The sequence below is a fragment of the Phacochoerus africanus genome, chromosome 11 (genome assembly GCF_016906955.1).
Source record: "Phacochoerus africanus isolate WHEZ1 chromosome 11, ROS_Pafr_v1, whole genome shotgun sequence".
NCBI lineage: Eukaryota > Metazoa > Chordata > Mammalia > Artiodactyla > Suidae > Phacochoerus > Phacochoerus africanus.
In genome coordinates, this window is record NC_062554.1 from 120,710,566 (window position 1) to 120,729,764 (window position 19,199).

The window sequence follows — 19,199 nt, forward strand, 5'->3', positions numbered from 1 at the left end:
CAGATGTGGCTCGGATCCCACGTTGCTGTGACTCTGGTGTAGGCTGGCAGCTATAGCTCTGATTAGACCCCTAGCTTGGGAACCTCCATATGCCGCATGAGCGGCCCAAGAAATTGCAAAAAAAAGACACACACACACACACACAAAGACCTTAGGTTTTAACACAGCTGTTTCTTCACTGAACCCCTCTACTCCATCATACACACACACACACCCCTCTGTACATAATGGATGCAACTTAAAGGCAGAGGATTTTAAAGCTTGGAAAATGACCTATTGATTTTGGCTTGCAAGTTACTCATCATGGAGTGGATGCCAAATGCTCCTGTTGGATGGATGGATGGATGGGTGGATGGGTGGATTAACAAAGAAAGAATGATTTTGAAAAGGTTATATAATCAGGGATTTCCAGTTGTGGCTCAGTGGGTTATGAACCCAACTGGTATCCACGAGGATAGGTTTGATCCCTGGCCTTGCTCAGTGGGTTAAGGACCCAGCATTGCTGTGAGCTGTGGTGTAGCTCGCAGACTCAGCCAGGGTCTGGTGGTGTTGTGGCTATGACTTAGGCTGGCAGCTGCAGCTCCAATTTGACCCCTAGCCTGGAAACTTCCATATCCTGTGGGTGCAGCCCTAAAAAAGAAAAAAAAAGAAAGAAAAAGTCATATAATCATACAAAGGCAGAGAGAAAGAATAGCATTAGAAACCTGTCTCATAGATCATTTCTGCAAATGGATGTAGCCGGGATTCAATAGGTCTATTGGTTCCTTACCCAAGACTTACAGGTATACGCCTGTAATGGGAGTAAACATCAGGAGAGTGGGTTTTCAAGTGCTGGAAAGAATTGGGATCACGCAGGTATGTGGGTCAGTCCGTCCTATCACAGTTTGGGGGAGGAGAGGCGTTAGCTTGGTCCAGTTCCCATGCACGCAGCTTAGATGTCTGCTCTTCTCTTTTGCAGACTGGTTACTGAGGTCCTGCTGTGTCCTAGCAGTTTGCCTGTGTCGCTCTGTTCTCACGTCTGGGGACACAGGAGCAAGGAGCCCCAAGCAGTGCTGCTTCCTGGGCCACTTGTGAGAGAAATGCTTTCTTTTCTTTTTTTAAGGTTGCATCAAACTGACAGCCCTCCCTTGGCTCAAATGAAGAGCTGTTTTTCTCCATATGTGTGCTGTCAACCTAAAGAAGGCTCAAGATTAGTTACTGGGGTCAGCAAGTAGAAAATGAAAGAAGCATTGATTCACATCTCTTATCTCCTTAGTCATCTTTCTTGCTGTGCATAGAAAAAGCTCCCAAATTCCTTTGTCCAGCTCTGCATTCGTAGGCCAACAACAGGCATGAGGGTCTTTGCCTCCAGACCTCTGTGAGAAGAGAAATACTTTGGGCAACACGATGGTGTTTGTCTGATAGCTCACACCTTGCTTGGAAAGGTGCACACCGACTTTAGATCACAGAGCAGCGCCACTGAACGAATTGTGAAAAGCCTGTGAGTGATGGGGCTGCAGAGCCCTGGGCTGGCTAGTTTCTCCTTCTGAAAAAAATGGAGGCACTTGGGATGGACTCCCCTTTTCCCTGTTCTCTTTCTGCTCTAAGAATGTGCACTGTTTAATCACAAGTCTAATGAAGTTAATCAGGGAAGACCTGAGGGAGCTGACTTCTGAGGACGGGCCTCGACACTGGGCGAACTGCTGCTCAGCCCGAGAGCAGATGCCGTCTCTGGGGGTAGATTGTGGCACGTCCCATTTTACAGATGCGGGAAGTAAAGGCCAGACCTCCCCCAGAGGTCCCCTCCCAGCCCCAGCCGCCCAGATGGCAGGGAAATCCTAATGCCTGGACCTGTGCAGCAGCTGCGAGGCCACTGCCTTCCCTTGTCTTCGAAGAGGCAGTTTCCCGGAGGCCTCAGCCAAGTGTGTGAGGGAATCTGAATTCTTCTTCTTGATCTGGCCTCAGACTTTCTCCCTGGTACTTCCTCGCCAGCCTCATCCAGTTTGGAATGAGGAACAGCTTTTTTTTTTTTTTTTTTGTCTTTTGCCATTTCTTGGGCCGCTCCTGCGGCACATGGAGGTTCCCAGGCTAGGGGTTGAATCGGAGCTGTAGCTGCCGGCTTACACCACAGCCGCAGCAATGCTGGATCCAGCCACATTTGCAACCTACGCCACAACTCATAGCAACACCGGATCATTAACCCACTGAGCAAGGCCAGGGATCGAACCCGCAACCTCATGGTTCCTAGTCAGATTCGTTAACCACTGCACCATGACGGGAACTCCAGGAACAGCTTTTAAAAATTATTTCTTTTAGGAGTTCCAGTCATGGTTCAGTGGAAATGAATCTGACTAGCTTCCATGAGGACGCAGGATCGATCCCTGGCCCCACTCAGCAGATTAAGGATCCCATGTTGCTGTGAGCTGTGGTGTAGGTCGCAAATGTGGCTTAGATCTCGCATTGCTGTGACTGTGGCGTAGGCCAGCAGCTGTAGCTCCAATTTGGCTGCTAGCCTGGGAACCTCCATATGCAGTGGGTGCGGCCCTAAAAACAACAAAAAAAATTTAATATTTTAATTTTAAGCCTTTTTCTGAAAAATTCTGGAAAAACATCTTGAAGTTGTTTATGTTAGGTGGAAAATCATGATGGATACCTACACATTATACTACAATAATGTCAACAGTATTTTATTTTATCTTTGGCCACACCCATAGCACACAGAGATTCTCTGGCCAGGGAATGAACCCATGCCATAGCAGTGATAACGCTGGATCCTTAACCCTGCTGAGGCACCAGGGAACTCCTAAAAATTATTTCTAAAAGATCACACGCACATACACACTAAGTGAGCTCTTTGTATTTTTGGGGAGGAAATAATAAATGGAAACCTGAACGAATCACATGAGTTTCCCAGGGGATCAAAAGAAGCAAGATTCACAGAACTGGCTGGCAGTATTGCAGAAAATAGAGCCGATGGAGACCCCCATGTGGGTGTGGGGTGACCTTGACGGGGGAAATACTAGCCAGTATTTTTATCCACCCTTGTTCTCTCAGGACATTGATGTGTTACATGCACCAGCAGTAAGCTCCTGTTTATTCTCATAATATCTGGGCAGAGGGATGGGGAAGACAGCGAGGCAGATAAGAGTATATCCAGGTGAGGAGGAGGCACACTGAGCCACTGAGCCATGGAGAGCAAGCCTTGTTGAAATTCCTATGGACGGGCTTTGGTGTTCCTCCACTAGAACAGGTTACCCACGCTTGGATGCAGTGCTCTAACAGCTCAGATTTTATCATCGCAAGGATTTCCCATTACATTTAATTTCCTTTTCTTCTGTTTCTCTTCTCTTGTTCTTCTGTGGGAGGTGAGGTGTCAGGGATCCATAGGACCACCAGCTTGCCCAAGACTTGTAGTTTTAGCCCTGAAAGCCTCACATCCAGGGAACCCTCTCAGTCCCGGGCAAACCAAGCTGGTTGGTTACCCTAAAGATATGTCACGGCTTCAAAAGAAACTCCTGTGGAGGCAGAGTGTTTCTGGAGGTGGTCTCATGTGGGTGTTGAAGTGTGGGCTCTGGGCACAGGGCCAGAGTGCAGATCCTGGCTCTGGCCTGCATCCATTCCACACCTGGGACAAGTCACTTGACCTCTCTGTGCCTCGGTTCCCCTCTCTGTAAAAAGAGCATAATGATAAATCATATATGTCGACACAGGTAAAGCACTTCTATTTAAAACATTGCCTGTCTCATAATAAGAGTTCTGTAAATGTTAGCTGCAATTATTATTTTGTTCATGAATTATGAAGATCACAGAATTAATGGGATGCCTTCTTAGATTACAACTCCGTGACTCCCAAATTTAAATGCATTTCATACCCCATTCCGTCCATGTCCACCTCCCCCCTTTTCTGTGTCTCCCCACAAAGGTGTCAGCTGCAGCCCCTGAGTAGATGCCACTCTCCTTCTGGAGGTGAGGAAGTGGGGTGTGATGGCTAAATGTAATGTACCTCTCAGATGTCAGGGTGCACACAGTTCACCCAGGGATCTTGTTAAATCTTGTTGCATGAGGATTCGGATTCAGCAGGTCTGGGTGAGGCCCAGGATCCTGTGTTTCTGACAAGCTCCCAGGTGATGTTGCTGGCCCAAGGACCACACTCTGAGAGCAAGGCCACTCTGTGTGTCAGCCTGCGTGAGTCTGAGCAAAAGCCTGTGAAATCCATGCCCAGCAAGTTCCTGAGACAAGAGAATTAGCGGTGGAGGCAGGGGGAGTGGCTTAGATGTGCTTAGAAAGTGAGGGGGCTGCTCAGGGAAGGGAGAAGCCAGCAGGGCAGCAAAGCTCTGGGCTGATGGTCAGATCTGGTAAGGAGCATTGCAAAGAGTTTATATACTGGTTAAAGAAAGGAGCTTTGGGAATTTTTTGCTGTTTCTCAACATCAGAGCTGGTTCAAGAGTACTCTTTTTGGAGTTCCCACTGTGGCTCTGCAGTAATGAACCTCACCAGTATCCATGAGGATGTGGGTTTGACCCCTGGCCCCGCTCAGTGATTTAAGGATCCCAAGTTGCTGTGGCTGTGGCGTATGTCGGCAGCTGCAGCTCTGATTCGACCCCTAGCCTGGGAACTTCCATATGCCACAGGTTCGACCCTAAAAAGAAAGCAAAAAGCAAAAAAAAAAAAAGGAAGACGAGGACAATTTTAATTTTAATCAGACCTCCTCCTCTACTTGTGTCCATGGTTTTGCTCTCTTGAATGGTAGACAGCGAGGTGTGATGCCCCAGTAGTGCCCAGAAATCACACAAGTGAGGAGGGCTGCAGAAAGGTTCAGAAGTGCTGGCCTGAAGAGACAGGAGCCCCAAAGCTGGGACTTCAGTGTCCCACCCAACAGTCCCTCAGTGACCTTGCCTGGGAGGGGTCTAACACTTTCTCAGTCCCCTCAGACCATGAGTCCGGATCTGTTCTCTGCTTTGGACTGATGGACCCAGTTCTCCCATACGTTCTGCGATCAAAATGAACGCTGACTCCTCACATTTGAGGCACCATTATGCTTTTCCCAAAGCCTGAACTGGAGTCCTCGTGCCATCCTCCCCCACTGTCTTCACTCAGAGACTCTACCAGGCACCAAGATAATAACCAGCTAGTGCAGGGCATCTGCCCTCTGCTCTCTGGCCTGTACAGATGCTAGAGGAACCTTCCAGGAGAGGTCAGAGAGAAGGAGCTGGAAGGCCAGTTCTGCTCACTGCTGCCTGGATTCCCTGAGGCCAGACTTGTGCTAACTTGAAAAATGGCCTTATGATAATGAGAGCTAAAAGCACTCTGCAAACCCTGGTCCCCTGGGAAGAGATTCAGGGACTCAGTCTTCCCCGCTCCCTCCCTTCCACAGCGGCTTTCAGCATCCCGCACTTTTAATCTCCCACATGTCTACCAAGTAGACTACACATTTGTATCTGTCACTTCAGATCCCTCCGCATGGCTGCTCCCGGCCAGCTGGGCTTTCTCCTTTCTTCCCAGAATGTTCCCCCAGGACAGCCCAGCCCGTGATAAAGGCGTCCTCTTTCTTTTGTTTCTTACTTTGGTGAATCCCAGCCAGAACCTTACAGGAGCTCCTAAGCCCATTGGCGCCCCCTTCCTGCAGCCTGCTAGAGTGCAGCCACGTGCTCCCTGATGGATTCTGCAAAAGTTGCCCCGTTGCAATACAGCTTCCCTCCCACCCTATTTCCCTGAGTGGCTTCCCAAGGGGGGGGGGGGTAATGGACTTCTGAGGCGCCTCCCAACACAGATCCAAGAAACAGTATGGCACGATTGTATTAATTTTTGCAGCCAGAATGGACCGCGGGAGTTTATGTGTGTCTATGCGTGCATATATATGTGTGTCTCTGTGTCTGCATGTGCATGCACATGTGTGTGGTGAAAAACATTACATGAAATTTATTTATTTACTTTGTCTTTCTAGGGCTGCACCCGTGGCATATGGAGATTCCCAGGCTAGGGGTCGAATCAGAGCTGTAGCTGCCAGCCTACGCCAGAGCCACAGCAACGTGGGATCCGAGCCGTGTCTGCGACCTACACCACAGCTCACGGTAACACCAGATCCTTAACTGAGTGAGGGCAGGGATTGAACTCGCAACCTCATGGTTCCTGGTTGGATTCGTTTCTGCTGCGCCACAATGGGAACTCCCATAGCATGAAATTTATATCTTAGCCATTTTAAAGTGTACAATTCAGTAATGTTGAATATATTCACATTGTTGAATATATTCATCTTGCAAAACTCAAATTCTGTACACACTGTACACCAATTCCCCTTCTCCCTACCCTCAGCCCTTGGCAATGACCTTTCTACTTTCTGTTGCTGTGATGGTGACCCCTATGCGTGGAATGATGTAGTATTTGCCCTTTTGTGACTGGCTCGTTTCTCTCGGCATAATATCCTTGAGGTTGATCCATGTTGTGGTATGTGAAGAATTTCCTATTTTAAGGCTGTGTAGTATTCCGTTGTGTGTACTCACCACACTTTATCTGTCTATCTATTGATGGACTTTGGGGTTTCTTCCTCAGGTTTTTGACCCCTTATTTTGCACCTGATCACCCACATAAACAAGGTGACTTGCTGCACAACCAGAACAGCCCAGTCAAATGTCTGTTTGTTCAGGATTTATCATCTTCTCCAGGATTTTATCATTGTCATCAGCATTTGGGGAGCTCTGGTCCAGCCTGAAGTTACTGTGATCAGCCCTCCAAGATTTTGACAGGCTGCAGAGGCAGGTGATGACATCCAGGCAAGTCTTGATGACGTGAGTCTGTGAGAACATCTGGCCTCGGCTTTGGTGTGGTCAAATGCCTGTGTGTATGTGCACTGATTTTTATGATATTAGGCGATTCTTGTTCATTTGTTTAAAAGTATTTTGTTATGTGTTTTGAAAAGAACTGCTCTTAGAAATGCATACCAAGGAGTTGCTGTCGTGGCTCAGTGGTTAATGAATCCAACTAGGAACCATGAGGTTGCGGATTCAATCCCTGCCCTTGCTCAGTGGGTTAAGGATCCGGTGTTGCCTTGAGCTATGGTGTAGGTTGCAGACACAGCTCGGATCCCACGTTGCTGTGGCTCTGGCGTAGGCTGGCAGCTACAGCTCCAATTGGACCCCTGGCCTTGGAACCTCCATATGCCATGGGAGCGGCCCAAGAAATGGCAAAAAGACAAGAAAAAAAATGCAACAAGTCTTCCCACTGCTCGAGATGAAGTCCACACTCCAGTGGTGCTTTACAGAGCCCTTGGGTACCTGACTCTAATTGCCTTGCCCACCTCATTTTTCATCCCTACCCCCTCTTTCCCAGTGCCCCAGCCACCCTGAAATTCTTTCAGTTCCTTTAAATGCTGTGCTCTTACTCATTGCCAGGCCTTTGCACATGCTGTTCTTTCTGCCTAGATACTCCCTCCCACCTGCCGCTCTCTCTAGGTAACTCTTACTCATCCCGCCAAACCTCCCTGCCTCCTACAAGTATCTTACGCGAGTCAGTTGGTGTTCCTGCTCTAAGCTCATCATGTAAATCCCTCATCAGAGCCCTTGGCCCCCTTGGGGTGTTCTGTAAATATTTTTTTGAATGGACAGAATAAATTTGATTTAAAAGAAAGGAAAATATACAAAATGTGTATTTTTCTTCTTCTAGGCCTCACTATGCTGCTTCTTTTAGAGCTGCTATCACTGTTCTCTCCTTTGCAAAGTTTCCGTCCTTCCCTCCTTCTCTCATCTTGTCTCTGGCTTCCAGCCCCATCTCTTTTCTCACTCAGGACCCTGCACCATCACTGCCTCAGTTTTCCTAGTATCTTTGGTCTGTCCCTCTCTTCCTTGTTCTGCCTTGTGTTCTTTCCTCTGTCTATCCCTGTGCTTAGATATCCATCTCTTATAGAATCCCCCCTGCCCTTCTGACCCCCATAAGTTAACATCCGGTTTCTCTGCACCTTGCTCATCACAGCTCTCCACTCACTGTAGCCCCACCCCTGTCACCAAAGCCACCAGGCCGATGTGGTCACAAGTCATAAGTAGTTATCCCCTTGACCACTCTACTGCCTTGGATGCTGACAACATCCTCTTCTCTTGGGCATGCTTTCCAAGCTCCCTGGCATCAGCCTGCCTTGGCTTCTGTGCTTGTCCACGCTGTCTTACTCTTCTGTTGGTATGTCTCCACCTTCCCAATCTCTGAATGTACATCTTTTTGAGATTCTATCCTCTGCCTGGACTAGCTACCCAGCTGCTCCAAAAGACCCCTCTAAGCAGACAGCAACCAGGTCATGGTCTCCAGGCCAAACATTTCTCCTGCTCTTGTTTTGCATTTCAGTGTTTCTGAATATGGCTAAACTCAGACTGCTCCCCTCTAAATGGCACCTCCTCCAGACATTCTCTTTCTGTCAGCAGTACTCTCATTCTCTGGTCCCACAGGCTCAAAGCCCACAGCTGCCTTTGGCACCTGCCTCTGTTCACATCTGGTCAGCCTCTAAGCCAGTTCCTTCTCCTGACCCCACGGTTCTCATATCCATCTCCTTTGAGTTTTTCCTATCCCACCCTTAGTTGAGGTCTCACTGCCACTAGCAGAAACCATTTCCCCTCTTCCTCCTCCCCTAGATCCTTTATTTTTCCCCCAGTCTTTATGCCTCCAGTCCATTGTACACGCTGCTGCCAAGTCCATGCGTTTGAAGAAGTTGTTCTCAAGGTGTAGTCCTTGGACTGGCAGCTTCTGTATCACATAGACTCAGGCTCCATCCAAGACCTACAGGTTCAGAAACTCTTTGCTGCCCAGGAGTCTGTGCCAAGTGATTCTGATGTGTATGAAAGTTAGCCAACCACTGCCCTAAAACATAGCAGTAAGCAAGTCTCTTCTGCTTTAGCACCTAAACATTTTGTTTAGTTAGGATTCAGTTCATCTGGATATCACTTTTAAAAGTGGCTTAAAGAAGATGGAAATCTCTTTCACAGACTTAAAAGAAATCTGGCCATGGACAGTGCACAGATAGAGCAGCTCCGTCGTATCATCCAGAACCCAGGGTCCTAGCTGGGTGAAGGGTATATGGGATATCTCTATTATTTCTTACAAATTGCATATAAATCTACACTTATCTCAAAATAACAAGTTGAAGAAACAAAAACAAAACTGGGATTCTATCTAATGAGAACGTGGAGATGTTGTAAGGAACTAGTAGTCTCTATCATAAACCTAACCCATTCTGCTGTAAACAAGCTTCTTAGCATCATCAAGGCTTTTATGATCTAGCAGTAAGGTACCTCCCAGGTAACCCATCTCCTCCCACTGTCGGGGAGGAAAACCCCTCTCTGCACTCCTAGGTTCAACAGCTGGGTCTATGAAATAAACTGACAAAAGGCAGCTTAATAGGAGAAAATACGTACAAATTTATTATTTTTTAATATTATGTGCATGGGGGCATCACAGGGGGAAAAGGTAAATATCCAAAAAGGCAATGAGATTTGAGAGCTTATATATGGTTTTAACAGGGGAAGGGGAGAGGGAATGTAGGAACTTAGAGGAGAGTAAATGATTTATAGGGAGGATGGGCCCTTTGAAGAATAGATGGAAACTGTGACCATTTGGGGCAAGGTCTGTCTACATGTGATGTTGACTAATAATTTCCTCTCCTGTGATAGGAGTTGGTCTCCGCAGTTGAAGAAACTCTCTGGGGATTTATGACCATTGGGTTCCTTTTGGAGGATCTATCTTTAGGCAGATAAAGGGAGTTCAGAGAAAGCTCCTCTAGGCATTTGATGTTTTTCAAGTGCCCTTAACTCAAAATAATCAATATACCAACGTGGCAGGCATATTTTATTAAAGTATAGTTGATTTATAACATGGTATTCATTTAAGGTGTGCAACATAGTGATTCGATATTTTTATAGAATATATCCCTTTTTTTTTTCTTTTTAGGGCCACACCTGCGGCACATGGAGGTTCCCAGGCTAGGGGTCGAATCGGAGCTGCAGCTGCTGGCCTACACCACAGCCACAGCAACACAAGATCCAAGTCATGTCTGCAACCTGCACCACTGCTCACAGCAACTCTGGATCCTTAACTCACTGAGCAAGGCTAGGGATTGAACCTGCATCTTCATCGATGCTAGTCAGATTTGTTAACGGCTGAGCAACGATGGGAACTCCAATTTTTTTTTCCATTTAAAGTTATTGTAAAATATTGGCTATGTACCCTGTACTGTACAACACATCCTTGTATCTTATTTATTTTATACATGGAAGTTTGTACTTCTTAATCCCCTACCCCTATCTTGCTTCTCCCCACCGCCATCCCTTCCCACTGGTAACCACTAGTTTATTCCCTGTGAGTCTGTTTCTCTCTTGTTCATTCATTCATTTTGTTTTTCACATTCCATATGTAAGTGATAATATACAGTGTTTGTCTTTGATTTATTTCAGATCTACTGATGTTGTTGCAAGTGGCAAAATTTCATTCTTTCTTATGACTCATATTCCACTGTGTGTGTGTGTGTGTCACATCTCCTTTATCCATTCATCTATTGATGGACATTTGGGTTGCTTCCATATCTTGACTATTGTATGAACATTAGGGTGCATGTATCTTTTTGAATTAATGTTTCTGTTTTCTTCAGATATACATCCAGGAGTGGAATTGCTGGATCATATGGTAGTTCTATTTTTAGTTTTTTGAGGAACCTCTATACTGTTTGCTATAGTGGTTCACTAGTTTATATTCCTCCCAACCGTGTACTAGGGTTCTGTTTTCTCCACATTCTCACCAACATTTTGTTATTTGTGGTCTTTCTGACAATAATCATTTCGATGGGTACCAGGTGATATCTCATTGTGGTTTTGATTTGTGTTTCCCTGAAGATGAGCAGAGTTAAGCATCTTTTAATGTGCCGGTAGGCTATCTGTATGTCTTCTTGGGAAAATTGTTGAATCTATTCAGGTCTTCTGCAGTATTATAACGGATTTTTTTAAATTGAATTGTACAAGCTGTTTATATATTTTGGACATTGACACTTCATCAGACATATCATTTGCAAATATTTTCTCCCATTCAGTATGTGTCTCCCATTCATTATGTGTCGTTTTGTCGATGGGTTCCTTTGCTGTGCAAAAGCTTTTAAGTTTAATTAGGTCCCATTTGTTTATTTATACTTGTGTTTCCTTTGCCTGAGAAGAATGATTTTAAAAAAAAATGTCTACAATTTATGTCAAAGAGTGTTCTAGCTATGTTTACTTTTAGGAGTTCTGTGGTTTCTGATCTTGCATTTATTTTTGTATATGGTGTGAGGAAATGTCCTGATGTCACTCTCGTACATGTAGCTGTCCAGCTTTCCCAGCACACTTATTGAAGAGGCTGTCTTTTCTCCATTCTTGTCTCATTTGTCAGGTTAATTGACCGTGAGTGGATAGTTTATTTCTGGGCTCTCCAGTTTGTTCCATTGATCTGTGTGTCTGTTTTTGTGCCAGTACCATATTATTTTGATGACTGTGTCTTTACAAAGTGGCATATTTGGGGGTGGCATGTCCTGAACACCTTTACCGTGTTCATGTTGTTTGTTTTAAAGCATAAACCTCTAGAAGACAGGCTCCAAGGGTGTTTATGAAGCCTTTGTCTCTTCACTTACATGATCCTGTATAGAGCCAATGAAACAGATTTTTTTTTTTCGCTCCAGGAGCTTCCTTTCTGAGAAAGCATCAACATTTTCAGGTGTGTTGCCTGCCCACCTAACAGAGAATGAAAAGGGCCAATCAAAAGGGGCGATGAGCAAAAAGGGAGTGTTTGGATCCTTATGTTGCTGTACTGATGACAGTGAGAGCAGAAAGTACCGAAGCGTCTTTGAAGATGACTTTTAAAGAATTGTCATCTTTCTCCATGTTCTGGTGCTCTTTCTGAAGGCATGACCCAGCACCAGCTGCATTCTCACCCGTGCGCAGCTTTGCTGAGCTCACGGTGCCCCCACAGGAAGAGAAGAAGCTGCTTCTCAGGAGCTTCTGCTCAACCAGAATCCTGCCTGAAGGCTTTTTTCCAACAGCATTCGGAGCTGCCCCAAAAGGGGCAAAGGAAGGTGCTGAGGAGGGGGATGAAGAAGGGAATTTCAGGGCCTGGAGGGAGCCACACCATGACAAAAGGGCGCCTCGGTAGCAGAAAGGTACTGAAGAGAGAAAGAATAGGGGACCTAGGCACAGACCTGGGAGAGTGATGAAGACGAACAGGTCAGGCAGAGGCTGCGTTAAAGAGCCTGGAAAGGGAACCTGGAGGCCTGCCTGGCAGAGCTGGCCTTGACCCTGAAGGACAAGCACAGTGCAGGGCAGAGGCCACCAGCTATGGAGAGGCCTCCCAACTCTGAGCTGTGGGCTCCCAGGGGGGTTCAGGGATGGCCTTTTGGGGTTCCATGAATTCCCAGAAATGGTAGAGGCAGAATTCTGTGAGCATATGCTTTTCCTGCTAGGAGGAGTGTCCCTGGCTTACATCAGACTCTCCACGGGATCCATATCCCCTCAAGGCTGCGAATGCTACCCAGCGATAGAAAGACAGGGAGCTTTAGAGGAGGAGTGCATGAGAGTTGTAGGCAAGCGCCAGGTGGAGCAGGGAAGTAGCCAGAATAGAAAAGCCTAGGAGAAAGTGCTAAGCTCTGGCTTGTAGGCCAAGCTGGCACCAGCAGCCCTGATCCTTCCAGTTCCCTGGGGAGTTAGATGTCCCAACCTGCCCTCAGTGCAGGCAGAAGTCATAGCCAGGGCAGCGGATGGCCTGCTTCCACTCCCAGGCCCCGGGGGAGCCTCTCTTCACGCGGATCCCTCCTGCTCTAATCCTTTAGCTCAGCTTAGTGAATGCTTCGCACTCAGGCAGCCTTTCCCTGAGCCTCGAGACCTGTCTGTCCCACTGAAAGACACTCCCCAAGCCCCCTGCACTTCACTGGAAAAGCCCCAGCACTTGGCCTTGTGGCTGGTGTCTGTTGTTCCCTCTTCAGATCAGCCTTCCTCTCGCATCCACGGTTATAGCCCCAGCAGTGGCCTGGCCCACTGCCTGACATATGATGGACATTCCATATTCAATAATTATTCATTGGATGGATGGAGGGATAAAAAAACAAAAGTGTATGTTGCCTTATGGGTGAGGACATGACATCCAGGGAATAGTGTGATGCCCCTGAGAAAAACAGCTGAGCTGCCCTTTCTTCTAGCAGGAGAGAGCAGGACAAAGTTGAATCTGACTTGGTGAAGTACCACCATTGAGGTGAAGCCAAATTCTTCCCACAAGATATACCCCAGGGGGTTCTTGGGAGGAAAGACTTAAACTCATTGATTCTTTGCTATAAATTCAAAAACAAATGAGGCTGAATGAATTGATGGGGTGGGGGGACATTAGGGAAATACTTACATAAGAGTCATGAATTCATTAAAAAAAGCCCACTTATTTTGTGGTCTAGTTAACCAGTCTGTATTTTAGGAATACTCATTGTTGGCCGGGTGCTGAAGAGATTAAAAACAGGGTAAACCCAAGGTAGGACTCTCATGGAAGAAAAAGAACCTACAACTTTACCACCCAGCATTCACTATCCTTCTATCACTATTTTTTTCACTTACAAATTTTATTCTTTGATTGATTTAAAATCTTTTCATCTTGCTTGATTTTTTTTTCCTGCTGGTAATTCAGAAATGTAGTTTTTCGGGGTTCCCATTGCGGTGCAATGGTTAACGAATCCGACTAGGAACCATGAGGTTGGGGGTTCGATCCCTGGCCTTGCTCAGTGGGTTAAGGATCCGGCATTGCCGTGAGCCATGGTGTAGATTGCTAACGAGGCTCAGATCCCCACGTTGCTCTGGTTCTGGTGCAGGCCGGTGGCTACGGCTCCAATTAGACCCCTAGCCTGGGAACCTCCATGTGCTGCGGGAGCAGCCCTAGAAAAGACAAAAAGACCAAAAAAAAAAAAAAGTAGTTTTTCTCCTAAAAAAAATGTAATGATATTCTTAGAAATTGCCCTCTGATTTTCTTGTCAGTCTGTTTCAAGGAAATCCATGTGTTCAGTACACTTGCTCGTATTTGGCCCACACCAAATGGTTGTTTAATCCAGATATCTGAGCAGCAGCTATGGTTGTTTAATCCAGATATCTGAGCAGCAAACTGAGCTGATCCTTCTGCTCAGCTCTGCCCTATAGGGAGGTATGTGTTGGCCCTCTCATTTCCATGAGGATGTCAGCCCTCCTTCTGCTCTGCTTTGTTTAATTTATTGAAGTGAAATTCATATAACATAAAATAACCATTTTAAAGTGTAAAATTTAAGTGGCATTTAGTCCATTTACAGTATTATGCAACCACCACTTCTAATTCCGGATTTGCATCACTCCCAAGTAAAACCCAGTACCCGCTAAACATTTCTCTCCAATCTGCATCCTGTCTCTGGGGATTTACCTGTTTTAGAGATTTCACATAAATGAAGTCAAGAAATGTGTGACCTTTTGTGTCTGGCTTCATTCATTTAAGTGTCTTTGAGGTTTGTCCATATTGTAGCATGTGTCAGAATGTCTCGTTCTTTTTAATGGCTGAGTAATATTCCACAGTTCATATGTATATATGAAATTTGATCCATTTTTTAATCCATATTTTCCCATATTTTCTCCATTCATCTATTGGGGCTGTTTCCACTTTTTGGCTGTTTCCAGTGTTTGGCTGTTGTGAGTGGTGCTGCTCTGAACACACATGCACTTGTATTTGTCTGTGTGCCTGTTTTCATTTCTTCTGGATGTATACCTAGTAATGGAAACTCTCTTAAGTTTTTGCCCTAAAATTTACATGAATTTAAATTCTGCTGGCAAATGCTTATCAATAGCTCAGTGAAGAGAAATATTACTCATGACAGGTTTTGAAGCTTTAATTTTTTGATTTGAAATCCTTTTGTCAAACAGGTGACCCCCAAGCCCTAATAAAACAGAAAAGCAGAGATGCTCCTGGTGAGGCGGATGAGGAGGCCAGAAGCTCTATGAGATCAGCCTTCATACAACACCACCCACCTCCCTAGGACTTGAGGAGGCTCCCTCAGACTCCTAGGCTCTGGGAAGCAGACATCAGAACCACTGCTTCAAAAGTGCTAAGCCCCAGATCAAGCTCCCCCATCAGAGAGCTGCAGATTTAAAGAGCAGCCACCTTCAGCTACACTCCCTTTCAGAGAGCTGTCCTTGGGCCCTCAGACTGCCCTGGGAGACATAGGGAGAAGCAGCTTTTTATATAAGTAATGATGTAGTAACAATTTCCCCTGTAGATCTTGGCCTTTAAGAGGGTCCTCAGGAGAAACTCCTCCAAAGCCTTGTCAGAGCAAAAGCTGAGCTCCTCCTAAACTGTGATGTGTTTTAACTGACCCTCTTTCCCTTTTTGCTTTGGTTGCTGGGAAGCTCAGAGTTAAATTTGTAGCCCACAACCAGCCATTCTATATATCAACTTTTTGATTGGCTACACACCATTATGCTACCCTCCTTGCTATCTTCATTTCATTTTTATTCTCCTGGATGGTGTGCATTTCCGAAGCACCTAAAATCCTTTTTGAGTTAGGATATAAAGAATCATTTTCTCATCTTGATAGTCATGAGTCTACATGTCCTCCCATCATTAGAACCCTGGTTGGCCCAAGTTAGATCATGATGAGGCCAGGACAGCCCCCTCCCACCCCACTGGCCCTGGCTCCAAGGAGACACTGCCCTTCACCCAGGACAGGACAGGTGAAGGTGGGTGGGTCCAGGCCCTTACACATCATCAGTTTGCTCAGTGAACCCTGTGCACCTCCCTGTGAATAGCACTTTGTGAAAAATGGGTAATCTCAGGCCACCAGGAATTCCAGCAGGCAGGACAGCATGTGCATAAATGACTGTGGTTAGGACAGAAAAGTGGAGTGAAGTATCACATGCCCTGGGGGCAAGAAGAGGAAGAAAGTTATCTGACCAGGAGTGCTGAAAAAATGAAGATTTGAACTGAGTTTTCTGACAAGAGGTGGCAGGAAGGAAGCATTCTAGGCAGGGGGAATCACTTGAGCTAAGGCTTATAGGCAGATGTAGGCGAAGGTACATAAATTAGTGTAGCTAGACACGCAGGCTGTAAACTCGAAGCCCTGCAGGGGTATGCGGTTAACATGTATAAGGTGCGTGTGTGCGCGCGTGTGCGTGTGCGTGTGTGTTCATAAGTGCCAAGGGGCTTGTAGCGGGGCCAGGTACCACCTACCCCATCTAGTGACACTGTCCTTTCAAACACTGTGGGGCATCACGAACCAGCCAGTCAGACCCACATCTGATGGCTGTGTGACCCAGGCTCCAGACTAGGGTCATAGGACTTAGGAAGGAGGCACGTTAGGAGAGATAAGAGGAACCCGGGAAGGCTGGGCATGTTTAGGTTTTATCTTAGAGGCAGGAAGAGTCTTCAAGAGATTTAGCAGGAGAGCAACATATTGTATGTTAGAAAGTAACTCACAAAACAGTGCTCTCAATACACACTCATGTTTTGAAAATGATAGAAAATATTATCAGTGACTATCCTAGGTATTAAGAATCTGGGTGGGTTTTCTTTTCCTATTACTTTTTGTCTTTACTCATGGTTTATGTTATTACAAAAGGAGTCAATAAAAGTTATAGCAAAATAGGAATTCCTGTTGTGGCTCAGCAGTAGCAAACCTGACTGGTATCTATGAGGATGCAGGTTTGATCCCTGGCCTCAATCAGTGGATTAAGGATCTGGTGCTGCCACGAGCTGTGGTGTAGGTCACAGATGCAGCTTGGATCTGGCGATGCTGTGGCTGTGGGGTAGGCTGGCAGCTGCAGCTCCCATTCGACTCCTAGCCTCCTGGGAACTTCCATATGCTGTGGATGCAGCCCTCAAAAGACAAAAAAGAGAAAAGAAAAAGAAAAAAGTTATAGCAAAATAAACCTTTAAGATATATGGGCAATAATTTGTGAGAGGTCACAAGGTTCTGAGCTGGGGCACTGGCAACAGAAGTAGAAGGAAGGAGGTGGCTGTGAGCCTTTTTAGTTATTTTTATTTTTATTTTGCTTTTTAGGGCCACACCTGCAGTATATGGAGGTTCCCAGGCTCGGGGTCCAATCGGAGCTACAGCTGCCGCCTTACACCACAGCTGTACCAGATCCGAGCTGCATCTGTGAGCTCCCCCACAGCTCATGGCAACACCAGATACTTAACCCACTGAGCGAGGCCAGGGATCAAACCCTCATCCTCATGGATCCTAGTTGGGTTCGTTAACTGCTGAGCTACGACGGGAACTCCTGTGAGCCTTTTTAAAAGAGGGAGTTAGCCTGGGCTGAGAGCAAAAAGAGACAGAGAGGGCATATGATTGCATGTGGGCTGGAGCAGCCAGGATCATGCCTTCACTTTGTGGTAAAGCAGCCCCTGGAGAAACCAAGTGTCCCTGGGGCCCATTGGTGTCCCTGCCTCCCTCGTACTTTAATGAGAACTAGAGAGGTTGGGGACCGTGGTGGCTCTTGGCTGGCACAGAGAGCTGCTTCCTCCCAAAGGCCTTAAAAGCCTCAGTGGGACTTTGTTAGTGGGTCTCAGAGAAGAAGCCCAGGCAGTGACACGATGATGTTTCAGCTAAATGAATAGACTGAAATGTTCCAGGGAACATGGTCTTATGTTCCGGGCATTTGAGACTAAAAACTGAACACTAATATGCCTTCCCATTTCCTGCTTATCTGCTCCCGTTGGCTTGTGCTGTCCTGTACACAAACAGATTTATGTTGTCTTCAAGTGGAGTCCCAAGGCCTTTATAATGACAGGGGCCGTTTTAACTCCAGGAATCCACATGAATGGTAAACTGGTGATACGTGACCATGGCCTTGGTTAGAGGCCTGACTTCACCACTGGCTGGGGTCTTGGGGAACATCACCGCAGTAAATTGAATTTCCGTTTATTTGTGCATTAAATAGAGTCATATTGTCATTCCTTACATCATAGAGTTTCTTTGAGCCTTATATTAGATGATGTGAAAATACTATGTAAAGTATAAAAAGCTACACATACTATTTCTTTCTGGAAGATATATGGTTGTTTTTACAAAGACTACATTCCTTTAAGAATGCCTGGCCGTGACCCAAAGTTCCACCTTCCCTCCATCCCTGAAGCAGAACATATGAGGGGCTGGGGCCAAGCAAGTGCCTGTGAATATTATGATACAAGCCATGACACACTTGACACACACGTTCAAAGGAGAGCCCTGTCGGTGATGGACCAAAAGGGTCAGGACTCTGAGAATGTATATTTATGAGTAAATATCGCGAAGGTGACCATAACTAGTAGGAGATGATACTCTGTAAATTCACAGTCATGCTTCTGTTCAGAAAGGGAATTATTTACTGTTTGATTGTGCCCTTGGAGGCACAGAAGGAATTGCTGATCTTGGCTCCCTAGAGTGAAATGGAAACCTTCGACTATAAAACATACTTGTGAAAATTTAAGCAATGTCATTTACCAGTGACTAATAATCAAGACAAAAGGTCAGCTTAATCAGTTAGCTGAGTGACCAATAAGAAGGAGTGACATATAGGAGTTACCGTTGTGGCGCAGTGATCAACAAATACGACTAGGAACCATGAGGTTGCGGGTTCGATCCCTGCCCTTGCTCAGTGGGTTAAAGATCCGGCGTTGCCATGAGCTGTGGTGTAGGTTGCAGACGCAGCTCGGATCCCGCGTTGCTGTGGCTCTGGTGTAGGCCAGTGGCTACAGCTCCAATTGGACCCCTAGCCTAGGAACCTCCATATGCTGCGGGAGCGGCCCTAGAAAAAGCACAAAGACAAAAAAAAAAAAAAAAAGGAGTGACATGTAAACAAAGCTGAACTCATGAGACAGGTGATTGTTCTTTTCTGTGGTCCTCAGTTGATACGAGGATGGTTAACCACGCACATACTGTGCCAGTGGTTCTCCGAGTGTGGACCTGGACCAGCAGCATCGTCATCACCTGGGAACTTGTTAGAACTGCGTGGTCTCAGCCCTACCCCCCAGACCTGCTGAATCAGAAACTCGTGGGACTGGGGCCAGCAGTGCATTTTAACAAGCTCTCCATGGGATTCTGGTGTTGGCTGAAGGTACCGGTACCTGCCCCCAAACATTACCTATCTTTGAGGTTTCTCAGGTTTGCTTAAAATTCCTTGTTCTTCATGCCAAAATAACTAACGTTCTCAACACCAGTTAAACTTCTCACGCTAACTAGTTATATCAGCTAGACTGGA

General features: G+C 46.2%; 1 protein-coding gene across 1 annotated transcript in view; it reads left to right on the plus strand.

Annotated features, from left to right (window-relative positions):
• The window catches only part of FAM163A (family with sequence similarity 163 member A), a 74,728-nt gene that overhangs the window by 16,623 nt on the left and 38,906 nt on the right, over positions 1 to 19,199 (plus strand). The window lies entirely within an intron of this gene.